Source organism: Schistocerca serialis, chromosome 8 (genome assembly GCF_023864345.2).
Source record: "Schistocerca serialis cubense isolate TAMUIC-IGC-003099 chromosome 8, iqSchSeri2.2, whole genome shotgun sequence".
Taxonomy (NCBI): Eukaryota; Metazoa; Arthropoda; class Insecta; order Orthoptera; family Acrididae; genus Schistocerca; species Schistocerca serialis.
Genome location: NC_064645.1, coordinates 356,790,214 through 356,804,635, shown reverse-complemented (window position 1 = coordinate 356,804,635; position 14,422 = coordinate 356,790,214). Strand labels below are relative to the sequence as shown.

At 42.0% G+C, this 14,422-nt stretch overlaps 1 long non-coding RNA gene across 1 annotated transcript in view; it reads right to left on the bottom strand.

Annotated features, from left to right (window-relative positions):
• Positions 1 to 14,422, bottom strand: part of LOC126416309 (uncharacterized) — a 1,765,436-nt gene that overhangs the window by 1,577,708 nt on the left and 173,306 nt on the right. The window lies entirely within an intron of this gene.

Genomic DNA, 14,422 nt, shown 5'->3' with positions numbered 1-14,422 from the left:
GGTCACATGACACTTTCGTAAGCAATCTCTTATGCAGACTGGCTGCATTTTCCAGGTTCCGTACCAACGAAACCTCAATACTCTGACAGTGATGTGAGAAGTACGTGACCATTTTAAACAGACATTTCGGCAGTTTCTCATGCAAAGCTGTCTGATACCAGACACTACCGTTTCATGGTGGATGCCGTTAATAAGCCTACGAACTGCGATCAGTGGAAATTGCTTTAATAATTTTGGGTCGAATCTTCACATCTTGCACTGTTTCCATGAAGTGATATTTAAAATAAATTGGAAAATATGTTATGACATTTCTAACTGTCTGAAAAACTGTTATGAATACAGTTTGAGCTGTTATTAGAATTAGTAAAAATATCTGCAGTGTCGATGGTCTACAGTGAAAGGCAGCATATATACCTGTTCTCTCTCAACGCCAATAACCACATTTTTGGAGTAAATGAACCACTATTACTGTCGCGAGGCTATGAATCAAACGTAGTTCTTTCTTCACATACTGAAGCAACCCATTAAACTGCCAATACCAAAAGCCTCAGGGTGAAGTTTCCAAGCAAGAAGCGAGGTGCCCGCTTCGGTAGCTGCGCGGTCAGCGCGCCGGGTTGCTAACTGAAGACGCCCGGGTTCGATTCCCACCGGATCGGACATTTTCTTCGTTCTAGGTCTGCGAGTTGTGTTGTCATGACATTCGTATCGTCATAACTGGCATTCCACTCCTTAGGTGTCTCTTTGGGCACGACCCTGAATATAAAAAAAAGAAAAAAAAAGAACGAAAGGAGCGAGACGGTTGACGAGCACTGAGGTGCCAGCAGGGAGGCAGTAGACTAACGGAATGAGTCTGCTGATAAGCAGCTCTCTCTGTTTACGCAGGCAATCCCTTAAGACCTTGCTCAGAACATGCTTGTCAAAGGCATATTCAACCATGCTTTAAAAATTTTTCCGTTTGTGCTCCATATATTCGTGCCCAGCAATTTTGTACCTGTAAATGGGATTCATGCCATTCTGAATTCTATTGTATACTGTATTTATGGCGCTGAAATTTTAAAGGCCAGCAGTGTAATTTTCGTCAAGCCGAAATGATCATAGTGCTACTGAGTCATATACCGCGTCAAATAGGTAAGCGTGAAGGTGTTCATTACGTTTACTAACTGTTGGAATGACGATATTTTCTCAGTTTACCGCTATAGGCTACCATGCCTCGTACAGGCGGTAGTTGACGTGCATGAGGTCAAACCACAAAGCTTTCCGGCTAACAGAAAATAGTGGCCTTTGCTCAACAGGCAAAATAGCCGAAATTGGTCAATAATGGAAAGCAAATAATAATTACGGTGGATGGAGCAAATGTCATTTCAGAAGTTTAATACGTCTGTGGTACCTGTCCGGAGGAAAGTTATCTTACTACCTTCGATTTCCTGTCACGATTTTATCTGCAGCGTCGGGAACTGGCAACCTGTTGATGAGGCATGAGAGGAAGTACAAAGAATGGTCCCTTTTCTCGGACCGTGGCTTCCAGGGAACAATTTCTTTCAGTCCTGGTAAATACAACAAATGCACAATACAATCTACTTTGCTCTGTGATAATCATACAGTCATCAATGGCAGTTCGTACTATGTGACGGTCCAGCCGTTAATATGAAATGCTGTTGCCGTCCGGCCCTAAGAGCAGCATCAACTCCGTGAACCACGTCTGCCACCTCTAACGGAAAACTAACTAATGCAAAAGCTACGACCTGTTGGACATCTCTTGAAGACGACCTTGTAACTTCTCGATGCCAGATATGCGACCTTACTGGAGCTCCATCAATTACACGAATCTTTTATGGTTCAAATGGCTCTGAGCACTATGGGACTTAACATCTGAGGTCATCAGTCCCCTAGAACTTAGAACTACTTAAACCTAACTAAACTAAGGACAGTACACACATCCATGCCCGAGGCAGGATTCGACACGAATCTTTTACGTTGTCTAGAAGTGTTAGAATTGTTTCCAAACTTAATACAAGAGACGACTCTTTCGCAGATTTAAGTGCTGTAGTTACGAGCAAAGCGAATTAATACTGCAGGTGTCATCATCGTCATCGTCGTCATCATCGGCATCATCGACATCATTGTCATCATCGCGTCATTTGCCATCCACTGCTGGATGAAAGGCTGCTCTACACTCATCCGTCCACTCCATGTTGTGTTATACACATCAGGTCTTTATCTCAATTTTTTCCATCTTTGATAGCGGAAATATTGTTTCGGGCACACGCAATCAATTTTGCCGAGTATGTTTGCCATATCTGTCTATTCCATTTTCGTTGCAACAAAAATGTCTTCCAATCCACCCTTGGTTGATCCATTTGGTAGTTTTCTCCTCTTTCCATCTAACTCCCAAAATTCAACTTCACTCTGATGGCTAAGCAACCCTCGATATTTGATTGGTTTTGAAATTAAATTTAGGAATTAAAACTTAATAAATATTGATTGTGAGCATACCGAAATCTTAGTGTTGCTAAACTTATGTCCTTTCCCAAAATCGAAACAGGTCAGTTCTACTCCTCTACTATTATTTTTTCCACACCATCCTGCCTGTTTCTTCCACGACTCTGAACATATAAACTCGTTCACTTGTTTTATGTCCCCGATGTTAATTTGTACTGCTTTCTTCTCATGTAATGTAATTAATTTTCGAACATACTTCGAAAATTTAGTAAATTCTTCTATTTGTAGTTGTAATTTATCTGTACTAGAACCAAGTAAAGCAATGTCATTTACAGAACGAAAGCGATTTACATATGAAATGTATGTTATTGTATCATTAACAATACGATATTTGCAAATTAACTGACTTTATTTAATCTCTCAACCATTTTATCTGTCCTGAAAACAAAACATTTGTTTTAGTTTTCAGTAGCTTCCATTTCAAAACATACTGGGTTCGGTAATACTTTCACTTAATTTAACGTAATTTACTGATTTTAATGTAACATATGGACTATTAAATTTAGTACTGATAAACTTTACTCTACTAGAATGCTGTTAAATATCAACAGAATATTTGTGCCCAGTTATCTGACTATATCCTACCTTGGAACTTTCGTTTCACACTTTGGTAAATCTTACCTTTACGGAGTAATATTTGTAACTTCAGAAACATTTTACCCCACACAAAACGTGAATGTCATCATTTAAAAATGAAATAATAAAGTATATTAAACTTGTATTACAGGGTTGGCCAGACGCGAAAGTCTGGAAAGTGTTACACAATACAATTCTCTCCCCTTCAGTTTTGGGGGCACGTAGTATCTTGACGTGATTCCCTTCACTGTTCTGAATTCCTATCAGTCCAAATACAGTCCACTGCAAGCTGTACGTTTGAGGTGTATATTCTTCAATTTACTAACATTCATTGAACATTCGCCTTGTTCAAGACAAATTCTTTTGAAACTGAGTCAAAAGCTTTCTCAAAATTTATAAATCATGTTCTGTGTTCTAATCTAGTTAGATTAGATTAAATAATATTGTACTAGGAACTGAAGAAAACAAATCTTGGAATAGAAATATTATCAAGTACAGCAATACACACAGCCACACACACACACACACACACACACACACACACACAGAGAGAGAGAGAGAGAGAGAGAGAGAGAGAGAGAGACAGAGAGAGAGAGAGAGAGAGAATTTTCACTGTTCGTATTAGAGTTCACCTTTGTATCTTTAAACGAATTTCATATCACTTTCTTTTGTGATTTATAAATATTTCACATAGCGTATCACACTTTAGCAGAAATTGCATTGTGACGCCGTACACTTTTGTGTGAACAATAACTATTAATTATGAAAAGAGAATCAAAGAAATAGCAATAGGAAGGTTCACTTCCACGCAGTGATTAATTTTAGCTCATCATCTGCAGTGCAGTTATAGCCGAGTCAAGTTACTTATTGCAAAGTAAAAATCCGTTGTTAGGTCCTAAAGGAATATTTTGATAACAGTTTTCAATGAGCTAAAATTCATGAAATTTCAACACATGTTTTTGTTATAACACACAATTACATTAGCTAACAGTTAGACATTCTGAGTATTCCTGTATCATTCTTTCAAGCAATCTAATTTACAGGCAGTCAGACTTATTTCAGATTAGTTATAATCATATTCACAAACATTAATTTGCATAAATAATGTCACGTTCAAAAGCAGGATAACTACACTGATTCCAGATCAGTGTATGTAATCGGAATTCAGCAGTCAGATTTCTTCAGATTCTTAGCGAAAAATTCAGTTACACACAATTTCAGTATACGACTCCAAGCTACAGAGGTAACTTCCAATACTCATAAAATATGAGTTGTTTTACACGTAAAAGTTCCTGCATGTATTTGAGTTAATGCTGAAACACATTTTCTGTAAATCATTTGTATTTTGTTTCAAATATGTAAAAGTGGTTATTGTTGACAGGGTTGTAAACAAATCGATTTTGTTATGTCTCTGTTCTTCATTATGTAGTCTTGGGTGGAGAGTAACTGTAAATCGGCAATCTTGGTGGAAGAGCTATGGTAAATAGAGGTCATGTGTTTTGTAATACTATTGTTGGCAGAAATATTTCGTTCAACATTTCATTGTGGTCGAATATTAATGAATGGGGCTGTTAGCTGTTCAGAAATATTTTCTTTCTATTATCACTGGAAGCCACCTGATGAACACACATTTCGCTAGTTAATGTTTCTTCACATCAAAAATATTATCCGAGAGCAGCATCGTATTGCACAGAAGACAACGACACCAACAGCGAAATAACATGATAAGTAACATTATTTCATAGCTCTCAATGTGGGTAGGGGATTCGGTGCAAGTTACTTAAAAACAAATGATTAATGTCTGTATCAAAGACAGATCATTGAACATTAAGCATTGATGATACCATTGCAGTATGGAATCATGATTGGACCCAGGCGTGCACGTATTTGTCTGAAGCAAAAGAGAGGCCACGAATGTCTTTCTTCAGGGCTGGATCAAGGTAAACACGCGGAGAGAAATGGTTCAAATGGCTCTGAGCACTATGGGATTTAACATCTTAGGTCATCAGTCCCCTAGAACTTAGAACTACTTAAACCTAACTAACCTAAGGACATCACACACATCCATGCCCGAAGCAGGATTCGAACCCTGGACCGTGGCAGTCTCGCGGTTCCGGACTGCTGCGCCAAGAACCGCACGGCCACCGCGGCAGGCCACGTGGAGAGAGATCGGGACTGTATGGAGGATGTTTAAGAGGTGCCCAGCCATCTTTCTGCACCATAGTCGAAGAAACCTTGGTAACATGTGGTCAGGAAACCGCTATCCCTCCTCCACGCGATATTCATATTTTTAGAGACTTGAAGAGTGACGTTCGTGGTCTCCGATATGCTTCGGACAAAGACGTACACGCCTCTGTACGCTTCTGTACAATCATAGTTCCGTAAGCAACCGCAAATATTTTTCCATGAAGGTATTGCCTCACACTGAGATGAATGTACGGCGATTACTATCGAAATATTAAACACTTACTTACTTTTTTGCCAATCTCTAGTTTTATTTGACTGATGCTTATACGTTGCTTGACAGTTGCTAAGGAACAACTGGCATTTGCTAATGAACAACTGCCATTTGCTATGTAACAATCGAAAATTGCTACGGAAACCCGAGCAGTCATAGTAAAAGGAAACGTAGTGGGCGGAAGGTCCAGCCTGTGTACATAGCTCTGTATGCATGCGACAGTACACACACTACGGTGGAAGAAAGCTGTTAGTGCGGCATTCCTTGTGGTACGCCAACATGTCTGCAAGGCATCAAATGAGTGCTTACGATCGCGAACTAGTAGTTGGACGGGTAGAAGCCGGTCAAAGTGTAGCTACTGAGGCCATAGTAACGGATGTGTCCAGAGGTGAGACCTTGTGATTAAAAAAAGCCTCTGAAGTTGTAAGTGCTATGTGAAGGCATGGCAGTGGCTGTATGCGGACAAAGACACCCTAAAAGGATTGACATGTAGCCGTAGCGGCGAAAAGGAACAGACGTCTCATTTCAAGGCAGGTCCTGCGGACCTTGCAACTGCTAGAGATACACGTGTCTTTGCCAGAACCATTTCAAGGTGATTAAATCAGGTTGGTTTGTATGCACAGAAGCCTTTCAAATCCATCCCACTTCAACCACGCCATCGTCGAGGAGTTCGTTCGTGTAGGGAGCAAAGTGTTTGGGGTCAGCTGCTGTGGTCCAGAGTGATGGTCACTGCTGAAGCGCGCTTCACTGTGTCTAGTGATTCTGGCCACCAGCTTATGTAGGGAGAGAGGGGAACACGTTATACGCCACAAAATGTTCATGAATGACGTCGCTGTTGCCTAGACGTTACGGTGTGCGCAAGCGTCATGCACAATGGCCGAACACCACAAAAGTTATAGCACGATGGTACTGCAGGGAGATCTTGTCCGTCTGTTTAGAGGTGAATAGGCTCTGATTCTATTTTTATGGACGACAGTACTCTCCAACACGTTATCCCGAGGCCTCGGACGCACTGGAAAGTGAAGATATTGAACGTATGGAATGGCCGGCGTACTCCCCAAACACAAATCCTGTAGGGCATATCTGGGATGCCCTTGGCAGACGTGTTCCTCAACAAACACCCCCTTTCCGAACAGCGCAAGAATTGAAAACCGCCCTGAGAGAGGAGTAGGAAGATATCCTGTAAAGACTCCTCAATGTTTTGGTAGACAGCATGAATAACAGGTGCAAAGTGTCCGAGGAGAGCATATTCCTTACAGAGAGGCAGTTATCGACCTTTATCTTGTGGTGTGACCCGTGTCAACCATGAACTTTGTGTCGGCACTGCTGCTTTCCCGTATCTTGAAGTCTATACCATATCACCTCAACTATATTACCGATATACTGTATTTTTCCTGCACCCACCTCCGTGACGGAGTTCAATAACGCTCGTTCGACCTGGTGGAAAGCTGGTTCGAATCCTGGTGGAGGAAAAATTGTTACTGCCACTATTTGACCGGCTGGGGGAGGAGAGGTTATGGCGCAAAGTTCCTAATCATCATCTTTGCGACTCTGTCATGGTTTGAATACCAAACCTCTCTGGAATGTCCATTTAAGTGAGGGCACGTGTCACTGTTCACAGTGACCTGTCCATCACAAGGTGACGTTAATCCTGGTGGCCCAGTTAGTGCTATTCGCTATGAGCCGGCTCCTGGTTTCACCCTCAATTCTCTCATGATAATGATCATCATCATTGCTGTGGCCGCCCACTTCGGACATCGTAGCGCCCAATGCATCGTCATCCACTTCACGTCCAACCAACACGGGATTCCTGCATCACAGGGCGTGTATTCACCAAGAAAACCTACGCCGTCTGTGTTGTCAACACAAATATTTACCGGCTGTAACAATACAACACCAGGTCTCCACCAACGTCCCCCAATTACCGCTATCGGTTCGCGGAGCCCGTAGAACAGCTTCACCAGAGGTCGCAGCTAGCCCAGAAACTACTCTGATCGTGCTCGCAAATACACTACTGGCCATTAAAATTGCTACACCAAGAAGAAAAGCAGATAATAAATGGGTATTCATTCAACAAATATATTATACTAGAACTGACATGTCATTACATTTTCACGCAATTTGGGTTCATATATCCTGAGAAATCAGCACCCAGAACAACCACCTCTGGCCGTAATAACGGCCTTGATACACCTGGGCATTGAGTCAAACACGGCTTGGATGGCGTGTACAGGTAAAGCTGCCCATGCAGTTTCAACACGATACCACAGTTCATCAAGAGTAGTGACTGGCGTATTGTGACGAGCCAGTTGCTGGGCCACCATAGACCAGACGTTTTCAATTGGTGAGAGATCTGGAAAATGTGCTGGCCAGGGCAGCAGTCGAACTTTTTCTGTATCCAGAAAGGCCCGTACAGGACCTGCAACATGTGGTCGTGCATTATCCTGCTGAAATGTAGGGATTCGCAGAGATCGAATAAAGGGTAGAGCCACGGTTTTTAACACATCTGAAATGTAACGTCCACTGTTCAAAGTGCCGTCAATGCGAACAAGAGGTGACCGAGACAAGTAACCAATGACACCTCATACCATCACGCCGGGTGATACGCCAGTATGGCGATGATGAATACACGCTACAACTGTGCGTTCACCGCGATGTCTCCAAACACGGATGCTACCATCACGACGCTGTAAATAGAACCTGGATTCATCCGAAAAAATGACGTTTTACCATTGGTGCACACAGGTTCGTTGTTGAGTACACCATCGCAGGCGCTCCTCTCTGTGATGCAGCGTCAAGGGTAACCGCAGCCACGGTCTCCGAGATGATAGTCCATGCTGCTGCAAACGTCTTCGAACTGTTCGTGCAGATGGTTGTTGTCTTGCAAACGTTCCCATCTGTTGATTCAGGGATCGAGACGTGGCTGCACGATTTGTTACAGCCATGTGAATAAGATGCCTGTCACATCGACTGCTAGTGATACGAGGCCGTATGGATCCAGCATGGCGTTCCGTATAACCCTCCTGAGCCCACCGATTCCATATTCTGCTAACAGTCATTGGATGTCGACCAACGCGAGCAGCAATGTCCCGATACGATAAACCGCAATCGCGATAGGCTACAATCCGACCTTTAACAAAGTCGGAAACGTGATGGTACGCATTTCTCCTCCTTACACGAGGCATCACAACAACATTTCACCAGGCAAAGCCGGTCAACTGCTGTTTGTTTATGAGAAATCGGTTGGAACCTTTCCTCATGTCAGCACGTTGTAGGTGTCGCCACTGGAGCCAACCTTGTGTGAATGCCCTGAAAAGCTAATCATTTGTATATCACAGCATCTTCTTCCTGACGTTAAAATTTCGCGTCTGTAGCACGTCTTCTTCGTGGTGTAGCAATTTTAATGGCCAGTAGTGTAGTTCCGGCAGATACATCCGCCAAACGTACTTTATGAGGCGGCGCACTGCCGGCAAAGGACTGTTACATTCACTGCTTCGAAGCATACCGAGTTGCCGCCCTGGTTGATCACTTACAGGTGGCCTTGGTATTGTCGACGAATATCCTGACATTGTAGAACTGTTTGATTGTGATCTCTCTCCGTGAAGAGTGGGGTATTTTCCATTATTATTTGTTATTGTATTTTTGTGACGTTCTGCAGTTGGGATCGAGTCTGTGGTTCTTTTGGGAGATTGTATTACTGTTTCCTTTTGGTGAGTACAATAAATTGTTTTCAGTCTTGTGTTTTCCGCATTTCTATTTTGCTAGCGCAGATACTTCTGTCATCATCATCATTGTTGTGTACATAGTTCTGCGTAGTCAGCGCGTACACAACTTTCCCACTAGAGCGCGCCCTGCTAAGCACAACAGCGCAGTCGCAGTGCTCATCTGTCTCCGCATTAAGAGATGGCGCTGCCTCAGAGACGGACCAAATTCTGCTTCCGCCGATCCGTGTATTAATATGTAACGCAGGCAATGAGATTGCTGCTGACGTAGAACCTTATCTCCTTGCGGATCACAATCGTGCAGTGATACCTGAACGTGCGAGGAATTATAACGAGTGTACAGAGCTCCGATCAGTCAGTCTGCATTTGTTTGCACCAGTCTGTTCCAGTCTGAATTTGTCTGTACCAGTCTATAGTCAAGTTCCAGTCTGCACCTAATAAGATTATCATATTCCTGTAGATAGCCACGAAGAAAAATGTATAGACACTTTGTCAAGTATCAGAGATATGTGAGAATAAGATTAACGTACCAAGACCAACGGAACTTCAGATTGTCAATTGTAAACAGCATCCAGAATCAAGTTACATAATGTCTATGCTTTTTATTATTTTAATAAATGTGTGTGAAAGCCGGCCGCGGTGGCCGTACGGTTCTGGCGCTACAGTCCAGAACCGCGGGACTGCTACGTCGCAGGTTCGAATCCTGCCTCGGGCATGGGTGCGTGTGATGTCCTTAGGTTAGTTAGGTTTAAGTAGTTCTAAGTTCTAGGGGACTTATGACCTAAGATGTTGAGTCCCATAGTGCTCAGAGCCATTTTTGTGTGTGAAAACTAATCAAGTTCTGTTTAAAGTTGGTCACCATCAATCTGCTACTCTAAGCGTGCAAGTGGCATTTCTATCATCTGACCTAAGGGCAGAAGATAAACACGCCACGATAAGACCTCGAGACATATTGCTGACACTCGCCTACTTCGTTAGAGCGACAGGTCAAATAATCTGGTGGTGTGTGTACCGAAGGTCTTGCAGTATGCACACCACAATCATCATCCTTCATCTAACGCAAAAATACACTCCACTCCACACAGAGGCACGGAACATACGTACAGCATTACAAAAAGTTGTAATGTAGCATGTTGGAAATAAAAAAAAGAAAAGAATTGTTTCATTGGCTCTATATATTCCTGTCCAACAATATCTTTGGTCGTTGGCAACTGTCAAGTAGTATAGAAGTCCACCGTGGTAACGGTACATTAAAACACGATTTTAGACATGTATATTTTCCGCTGGTGAAGGATACAACTAGAGAGAGCAGTAAAGACTAGACACTCTCTACCACAGAGGATGACACAGTGACTGCGTAGCCAAGACTGAATATTGAAAGCGACAGCTGCGGCAGCAGAACACTCCACTCGGCGCCGCCCACGCCGCGATTGCGGTTTCGTGTTGGGAAGGCGCGGCGCGCGGCTGGCAGCTGCGTCCGGGGTTACTGACTGCCACAGAGGCGCGCAAATAAACCACAATTACCCGTGTCTTGCCGTAGGCGGCGAGTCACAAGTGTCCACGGGGAAATCACATCGCCTGATGAAATTCTGTTTGCCTCGTATGAAATCGAGCCGTAACGCACACGTACGTGCACGTATATCCGGTAACGATTGCGTGTTTTCAACACGGCTGGCAATACCGAAATCCGATGCAGGTAGTCGTGCGGCGTAAGCTAGTCCTGTTTGTACCAGTATGTGTTCAATAGTAATAATGTACAGAAACTAAAGCTTCTACATGATCAGTCAATTTAATACGTTTCCGGTTTGTAGCGGGACATTCTCCCCTAGCATTACTTTGCCTCAACAGTAGCTGCCGATATCAATATTAATTTTCGAATTTTAAACAGATCAATGTTACCTTAGCTGCTTTTTTGAAAACTTTCATTTAATTTTATACATAGCAGCCGCGCGGGATTAGCCGCGCGGTCTAAGGCGCTGCAGTTATGGACTGTGAGGCTGGACCCGGTGGAGGTTCGAGTCCTCCCTCGGGCATGGGTGTTTGTGTTTGACCTTAGGATAATTTAGGTTAAGTAGTGTGTAAACTTAGGGACTGATGACCTTAGCAGTTAAGTCCCATAAGATTTCACACACATTTGAACATTTTTATACACAGCATCTTATATTTAGAGCTAAAATTTATGGAAAGGAGTTACTTTGTATTCGACGTTATAACTGACAAGTACTAGTTCTGAATGTAGAGTTAAAATTATTTGGTTTAGATCATTTGAAACTACGAAATATTGCACTCTCAAAATTTCTATTATTAATTACGGAATACTTTACTGGTTACTATGTTTGTTCCTGGATTCATTTATCAAACTACAATCGATAGTAATAATGTAACAGAAACTGATAAAAATTCATTTTTCAAGAAAAATTGTAAACACTTTGGAATATTGTAATTTCCGCTGAGTGAGACAGCAGTAAGCATGCCACTGATGTGATCAGACGTATTTTTGTATTTAGTTCAAATGGCTCCGAGCACTATGGGACTTAACTTCTGAGGTCATCAGTCCCCTAGAACTTAGAACTACTTAAACCTAACTAACCTAAGGACATCACACAGAACCATGCCCGAGGCAGGATTCCAACCTGCGACCGTAGCGGTCGCGCAGTTCCAGACTGTAGCGCCTAGAACCGCTGGGATACTCTGGCCGGCTTGTATTTAGTGCGAACAATGTAATATTGGGCGTTGTTAATGTGAAAAATCAAGAAACTGTATGATATATAAAAATGTGACAAAATATATCAACGTAACAACAAAAATTCTGGAACAACAATCTTCAAATTTATTTAGATCAATCCAATCGTGAGGATCTAAAAAGTGACATTTTCAGCTTCAAGAATCAGATCTCCTAGACAAGAAGAACTGGAGCCATCTGTACATAAAAAGCTAAATAACCTAGGCAATTCATTGTAATCTTCGCCCCTCACAAACCTTCACAAAAGACTTTGCTTGTCGTGGATAATAACTGCAAGTGGGAAGCAGGGGGTAGATTACAGGTTTCAACCACGACTACACCTTTCGAACTGAGTTATCATCAGGAAGGTTTCAACTGTAGAGCTGTGAGGACGGGGTGTGAGTCGTGCTTGAGTACCTCAGTTGGTAGGGCACTTGCCCAGGAAAGGCAAAGGTCCCGAGTTCGAGTCTCGGTCCGGCACACAGTTTTAATCTGCCAGGAAGTTTCATATTGTAAGTAGGGTTTTAGGTTTTTATATTGGTAACGCCACATAGCGCTCTGTATGAAAATCACTGGCTGTGCTGTGTGCAGTCTGTGTCTGGGTGGCATTGTTGCAATACTCGCCATTGTAGTGTTGGGCAGCTGGATGTTAACAGCGCTTAGCGTTGCGCAGTTGGAGGTGAGCCGCCAGCAGTGCTGGATGTGGGGAAGTGAGATGGCGGATTTTTTGAGAATGGGTAATCAGGAGGTGTGTCCATCAGAAACAGTACATTTGTAAGACTGGATGTCATGAGTTTCTATATATATTATGACTTTTGGAACACTATTAAGGTAAATACATTGTTTGTTCTCTATCAAAATCTTTCATTTGCTAACTATGCCTATCAGTAGTTAGTGACTTCAGTAGTTTGAATCTTTTATTTAGCTGGCAGTAGTGGCACTTGCTGTATTGCAGTAGTTCCAGTAACAAAGATTTTTGTGAGGTAAGTGATTTGTGAAAGGTATAGGTTAATGTTAGTCAGGGCCAATCTTTTGTAGGGATTTTTGAAAGTCAAATTGCGTTGTGCTAAAAATATTTTGTGTCAGTTTAAGCACAGTCATGTACAATTTTTCTAAGGGGACGATTCGTATGGCGACCCTGCCAGGATACCTCACTGGAATCTTCTGATTTTTTCTTGTAGTTTGTATAATTAGTGTAGCTATTGTTTATTGTTAGCACATAATTATAGAAAGAATTTCTTTTGTAGTTGTAGTTTTTCATTGTCGTACAGTAAAACAGTTGTGGCATGCATGTAGATTTGCACCAAGTATTCCGCAGCTGTGCTTGCAATTAACTAGATATTATTCTCAGTGCTATGTTAATGTGTTCTCTTATTTTTGCTCTTCAAATTGTGCTTTTCGGTGTTGTCGTGTGAAATATTGTGACAGTAATGGCGTGTGAAAAACGTAACACTAGGCTCCAAAGTAAACTGAGAAATAATAGTGACGACAAGCGTACCTTATCGGCACCACTGTGTAATGAATTAATGGACATTCGAAATAGTAATTTGGTAATTGTGCACAGGGAAATGGAGAGGGCGGCAAATAATGGCGTAGACAGTGAAACAAGTAGTGTACAAGGAAACATTATCGATCGATCGGTCGGCAACAGCTCGGCTCAGGAATCCGAAATGACAGGACACAATCTCGAAAATACTGTAGATTCAGGTTTTGGGTCCTCACCGTTTTCTCAAATAAGTCTAGACACATTTTCTGCTTGTCAAAATGTGAATGTTGCCGGTGAAAATGCAGTGCCAAAAAGCATAGAGGAACAGATTCCAAACATTAATACATTATTATTGCAATTAATGCAACAAATGGAAAAAAGTCAGAGACAAACATAGCAAAAGCTTCAAAAGTTAGACACAATGGAACAAAATCAGAGACAAACACAGCAAAAGCTTCAAAAGTTAGACACCACACTTGAACAAACACGTGAAGATTTAACCACTGAGTTACATAACATTGAATCGAAATGTTAAAAAGTCTGTAATGACGTAAAAACACAAATTTGTGAGCTTTTTTAACCTACTTTATCGTGGCATGAAAATGCATTACAGAATCACGAAGCAGCTATAAAAGAACTGCAAACTATTGTTCATGAAAATCATGAGACCTTGCAAGCTAAAATTGACTCAGTTGCATCTACCGATTCGGTTACACAACTTGCAAAAACGCAGGAAAACTTAAAGGACACAGTAGATACTCTGAAAATTGGTTCAGAAAGACACATGGAGGAAATTAGTTCATTATCAGAGAAAGTAGTTGAACTTTTGGATCAGCTAAATAATTTATCTACGAAGGTAGATGATAATCGGAATGACACAAAACCGGTAGTCTTTAATGACACAGAAGAGTGCGAACAAATTAGGAAGTTCAAACAAAATCAGAATCAAATTAATACGC